Raw genomic sequence first — 6,000 nt, 5'->3', positions numbered from 1 at the left:
CGTTTGAAGTGTGAATGAATTTAGTGAATCCTGGAATCTTCAGGTCTTTGCTGACAAAAAGAAACCTAAATCAGTAAAAGATCATGGATCCCTGCCCTCTTATCAAGTGAACAAACCGTGCTTATACCACTAAGATATACTTGTAATTACAGGGCAGGCTGATGAGTTAGGGAACTTGGAGATCACACTAAAGGAAATTATGAAATTATCTATGAGCCAGTGGGAGACAAACTTGAGTGTGCTTGTAATAGGAGGCTCTAGACTGGCATGCACAGAGACTTCAGATCCACATGCAATGGTGGACAAGGCCTGAATTTAAACTCAAGTCACTTGGCACAGTGTCTATAGTATTGTACCCACTACAATGGCTGGCAGGGTGCCAGTATTTTATATCCTGGCTTCTGAAACATTGAACAGTAGTTCTGACCCTTGTTAAAATAGGTGGATACAAATATTTGAAGTGGCTTATAAGAATACCTATAATAAAGTAGAAAAATACCAATAAACAAGGCACAGGAAAACTATAGATAGAACAGAATAACAAGACCAAGGGGAGAACTATGACATAGATATTAATATCATATGGATCTACCCATTTCCTACAATGACCTGCAAATTTGGCTTGAGTTTCCTGCCAGCCAAGGCACAAAGAGTAACACGAGCACTTCAGACAGTTTGTGCTCTCCAAAAGAAATAGGCATCTCTGTGTTTTCTTCGTGGGAGGGTGGAGGGAAGAGGAGGGAGTGAGTTTCCGAGATGTGAATATTTGGTAACTAATTAGTTGCAGAGGTCTCTAAGCTGCCATAATAACAATGATTATTTTCTTTTATATGGTACTTAATACTTCACAGAGTAATTTCACTCACTTTTTTAATCTGCACAAAAATCCTGTGATGCAAGATTTGAAGAAAAGATGTTATATTATTAAAGTAATAATGCATCTCTCATTCATGCATCAAGGAATTTTGCCTCACTGTAAGCACAGCACAAAAGCAGAAAATAAGCAGAAAGATCACGGAGATAACAAACCAAACGGCACCAAGCGTATGCACAGAAAAAGCCTCTCACTCAGAACCTACATCTCCTTACCGAACCTGAAATTCTAACAAGATTAGTTAATTTCTTTCCTAAACCTCAGATTAAAAGTAACAAAATAGGAACTATTACAGAGAGGCACTCTGAAAGGCCCCCAAACTGCTACATATGAAAGCAGAGGGAAGAACTAAAAGCAAACGGAAGAGCAGTCAGTGTAAAGACTAAAAACTCTAAATACTCACCAAGCATATAGGCAGGGATGTGTCATGGGGCTCAGATTCTCTCTGCCCTGGACCCTACCCTCCATGAATCACTTCTTCACACCACTACCTCACCCATCAAGAACTAAAATGTGATGATGATCACTCACTCCCAACTCTTACAGCCTTTCAGTGACCTTCCAAGGCTCACAAGATAAAATCCTTATTCAAAAAGGCCCACAAGGGGCTTCCCTGGTGGCGCAGTGGTTGGGAGTCCACCTGCCGATGCAGGGGACGCGGGTTCGTGCCCCGGTCCGGGAAGATCGTGCCCCGGTCCGGGAAGATCCCACATACCGCGGAGCGGCTGGGCCCGTGAGCCATGGTCGCTGAGCCTGCGCGTCTGGAGCCTGTGCTCCACAACGGGAGAGGCCACAACAGTGAGAGGCCCGCGTACCGCAAAAAAAAAAAAAAAAAAAAAATAAGGCCCACAGTTTCTGGCTGCAGCTGCCTGCCTCTCCCACCCGGCTTTCCTTCCCTCTCACTTCAGCACCACCTGGGTGGGCTTCTACACATTTCCTTCCATCTGTCTACCTGTAAGTGTCTCAGTGCTGCCTCTCCTGGACAACTTGAAAGGTCACTTCCCCCGAAAGACTTACCCAATCCTGGAGAATATATTAGGTTTCCCTGTGAACCCTTAGCACCTTTGCATTTGAGAACTGATCGTGGTTGCACTTACTAGTCTGATTGTTTAATACATGTTTCCTCCACTGTACTGAGAGCTCTGGGAGAACAAGGACCTTGTCTGGAGCACATGTCGAATAAATATTTGCTGGAAAAAAAATGGAAATGTAAGGTCACAGGGCAAGTATGTTACATCTTCCTAGTATATAATATTTCAGTTTTACTAAAAGATCTTTTTGAGGAGGGGAAGTTATTATTTGCTTTATTAAAGCGAAAAAGAGACAGAGAGATTCATTGTCGAGTAGAACGCAAATTCATGTGAATTTTAAAACTGAAACACAAAACTTCAAGAATGCTTCAGGCTACATACCCAGATTTTTCTGGAGGCACTGTGCTAAAATAATATGGAAACACGATGTGATAGAAGATCTCTTTCCCAGGGGTTCTAGATAACCAAAACTTATCTTCATTTTACTAGATGAGAATACGTGTATGAAGATGGCTTTGCAAACTATAAGGCTTTGTGCAAATATCATTTCTTATTATTGCTGAGAAATCTGTGAAGAGGGGAAATGATTTTGCCCATATTACACTGCCAATTACAGGTGAGGCAGGCGCCAGAACCCAGGTCTCCCGAGGCCTGTCCGTCCCACTGCTTTTCATTAACGCAGAGCTCCTGTTACCTGGTCCCTGCTGCAAAGGTCCCCTCCCTTACTCCCTTCCAGGCATATCTGGGGCTGATGCCCTAAGCCAGTCTCAAATACTCTCCCGGCATCATAATCCAGAGGCTTCCTGCTCTTTCCCGCAGGACTGGGCAGTTCCCCTCAAGGGCTGCAAACGCGGCCCAAACCCGAGCAGCTCTCTGCCTAGCGGCGAAAACGCAGAACTGCAGCGCGCTCCAGAGACACCGGCAACCCCATTTTCTCAGGGGGCCTTGTGCGCCTGCCTGGCAGCGCAGTGCAGGCAGCATTCAAGGGGCCGGAGAAGCGGGAAAGCTCGGCAGTAACACAGGAAAGGGAACACCCCTCAGGAGCCGACGCGGCGGCCGGGCTTCGTGGTCCCGAGAGCAGAGGTTGGCCACAGCTGCTGCTGAGGAAGCCGGGGACCCCTTTGGGCTTCTACCGAGGAGGGTGGAGGTCCCGCAGCCGCATTTCCCGCTCCGTGCGCCGGGCCGGGAGCCGGAGGGGGTCCGGGGAGCTCCAGCGGGGCCCGCGCACCCCAGGACGCGCCCACCCGAGCTGGGGCAAAACGGGCTGGGAAAGGCAGTAGGGCCCCTCACGCCCACCCGCGCCGGGACAGTGGAGCTTCAGGGGCGGTGCATGGAAGACTCCGCCCCGCGGCTTCGGGCTCGCGCATCGCGCGTGCGCGCAGGTGGGCGTGGGAGGCGAGGGCGCTCCTAGCACGCGGCGTGCGCGCGCGCTCCCCTCGGCGCCCTCCCTCGCCAGCCCGCCGGCTCAGCCCAGGCGCGCGTCACTAGGGGTGGGGAGAAGGGGGTGGGGCCGCGGGACCGGAGGGGCCCGAGCGCCGGCTGCGGAGCCCCAGCTGTAGCTGGGCGAGGGCGGCTGCGGTCGCGGCGGCGGCGGCGGCGGCGGCGGGAGAAGATGGTGGCGCTGGAGGTAGGAGCGGCTGGAGTGGAGCTTTATTCCCAGCCTCGGCACCAACGCTGTCGTTAGCGTCGCCTGCTTCCGCGGGCCCGCGGACCCAGCTGTCAGGCAAGGTACCACCGCCAGGGACTGGTGGGTAAATGCGGGGTCCCCGGTGCTGATGCTGCCCCCGATAGAGACCCGGTCCTCGCCGAAGGGCGCCTGCAAGGAACAATAGTGCGGATGAGAGGGGACAGCCGGCGACATCCAGGGGGCAATGACTTGAGCCATCGAGCTAACGGGGCGGGGGAAGGGGGCGCTGAGGGTAGGTGGTGTCCGGTGCGCGCTGAGATTCGGTGCTTTGGGGGCAGCGGCGGGCCTGATGACAGTCATGGCAGGAGTGTGTGTGTGTGTGTGTGTGTGTGTGTGTGTCTGTGTGTGTGTGTGTGTGTGTGTGTGTAAAAGGTAGAGCCGAAGGGATGGGGGTGGCGTACGGTGTTGGGGGAAGGTGTTGGGAGATGACATTTCCAGGAATCCCCGCTAGGATCCCTCAGCTCTCGGCTGACTTCTCCGGGAGAAAGAGTGTGGTGATGGCAACGATGAAGTGTGCAGGATGCACTTGGTGTCTGAGTGTGGAGGGAGGCATTGGGGTGGTGCGGATTTGTAAAATCCCATGTGTGTGAATCTGTGTACGTGTGTATACTCGCGTGATTGCATACTGCTCTCCAAACCCGGAGATCTGCGGGTGCCCTGACTTGCTGCCACCCGTTGACTGTAGGACAGTGTTCGTTATTTCGACCCTGCAACTCTGAGCACAGTCTCGGTTCTGCTCCTGCCGCGTGGATGCCCGGGTGTAGGGATTCTCACTTCCCTTTGCTTCCCCTCACTTCCCCCCTTTTTCACATGTCTCTTGACATGGGGATGTGGAAGTGTGCATATGGCTTTGGGCACATGGAAGGGAAACAGGATAATGGTTACCCTTTCTGGGCTTGCTGGCATCCAGGTTTTGAAGGGAGCTTCCATCCTGTGACACTTCTCCTCTCCTCAGCCCCTGTTCTGTGAGGGTCTTAGATGCCCTGACTCTGCAGTTTCTATTGTTTATCTCTTGTCTGACCTGAAGGAAAGGGTCTTTAATGGTCACAACCTTCTCTCTGTCCCCACAACTTTGAATGTCAACTAGACCTTCTTCCACATTTAAATGCTGGAAATCTTATGGCTGAAGAATATGGTCTTTTTTGTGGGTTCTTGTAGAATGAACTCTGGAGGTGTGTATAAGAGATGGGGGGTAGTATTTAAAAAGAAGAAAAAGATCATACTGAGAAATGTTTGGTATCCCCCCACCTCCAGCCTTGGTCAGCGTCACACAGGCAAGGCGTTTTCCTTAGGAAAGGGGATACTTTATTTCTACTGCTGGTGACATCCACTCTTCCAGCCTTCACAATGACTAGGTGGTACCATGTATTATTCGGGAACTGAAATCCCCAAAGACCCATGGTGATGGGGTCCCAGGTCAGTGTGTCTGCTTTCCAAGCCAATGTAGCCTGCTAGTAGGGAATTTGGAAAATGTCAAGCTGGCAGTAAGTCACCCAGTGGGAGCCAGGACACAGAATTGAATCCAAAGTCTATAGCTGTTTAATTGTTTCTGTGTGATAAAGATAGGCTTGTGTGGGGTTGGGCAGAGAGAGACAGGAAGGGAGATAGCATATTCATATGTGAGCCCACTGCAGTTTGACTCCCCAGCTCCTGTATTTCTCCTGCGGTATTTATAGGAATGAATGCACCTTTACACTTAACATCTTGATACGTCTTTATTAAAATGTTGTGGGACTAGATTAACCTGCTTAGAACCTATTTTAATCGTAACACCTTAGATTCTACTGCATTGCTGTCAGAATCCAAACTGGCTGCCTCGGTCCTCTTGAAGAGCCTGTAGCAGTCATAGCTACACAAGTAAGTGTACGACACGTTGGCATCAGACGTTTCTTTCTCTTTTAAAAAATTTTTGTTTTGTTTTGTTTCGCAGAGGTTGCATTGAAAATAATAGAACCAGGGCTGTCCACATATGTGTTTTTTTCTTCTCTTAATTAATGTTGATCCGTAGACCAGGTTTTCTTGGAGCTGTGAGCATTAAAGTAAATTTCCTCATGTCCTTCAAGTCAAGCTTTCTAAAATTTTAATATGAGGTTGTTGGATCGCATCCAAGGTGTAAGGATAGATTTATAAAAATGAATTTGGAATCTTAGTTCTTTACTCTCTTATTAGTTCTGCCAGTTTCTTTCTGAGAAAAGTACTTTGGAATGTAAAAGGCATTCTAAGAGGTTTTAGCTTTTTTTTAAAAAAGTTGTCTTTATATTTGCAAGTGAAATACGGAGATATCAATGTCTTACAAGGAAGTTTAAGAATGTTAGCAATTATCAAGGTAAATCAACTGTTTAGAAAAAGAATAATTATACAACAGCACAATTGATGACTCAGGAATTAGTGATTTCCTTTCTAACGTA

The 6,000-nt window shown here is 48.9% G+C and overlaps 1 protein-coding gene across 8 annotated transcripts in view; it reads left to right on the top strand.

Annotated features, from left to right (window-relative positions):
• Nucleotides 1-3,412: 3,412 nt before the first annotated feature.
• The window catches only part of APBA1 (amyloid beta precursor protein binding family A member 1), a 240,119-nt gene continuing 237,531 nt past the window's right edge, over nt 3,413-6,000 (top strand). For 4 of the 8 annotated variants that reach the window (XM_019934728.3, XM_019934727.3, XM_033858154.2 and 1 more), the window contains exon 1: nt 3,415-3,633. The gene's annotated coding sequence lies outside the window, so the exon portion shown is untranslated. Of the gene's footprint in view, nt 3,653-6,000 lie in introns of all 8 variants that reach the window. The other 4 variants (XM_073806194.1, XM_073806196.1, XM_073806193.1 and 1 more) reach the window with 4 other exon arrangements.

This window comes from Tursiops truncatus, chromosome 6 (genome assembly GCF_011762595.2).
Source record: "Tursiops truncatus isolate mTurTru1 chromosome 6, mTurTru1.mat.Y, whole genome shotgun sequence".
NCBI lineage: Eukaryota > Metazoa > Chordata > Mammalia > Artiodactyla > Delphinidae > Tursiops > Tursiops truncatus.
Note: the sequence above shows the minus strand (reverse complement) of the source record. Positions and strands in the feature narration are given on the sequence as shown.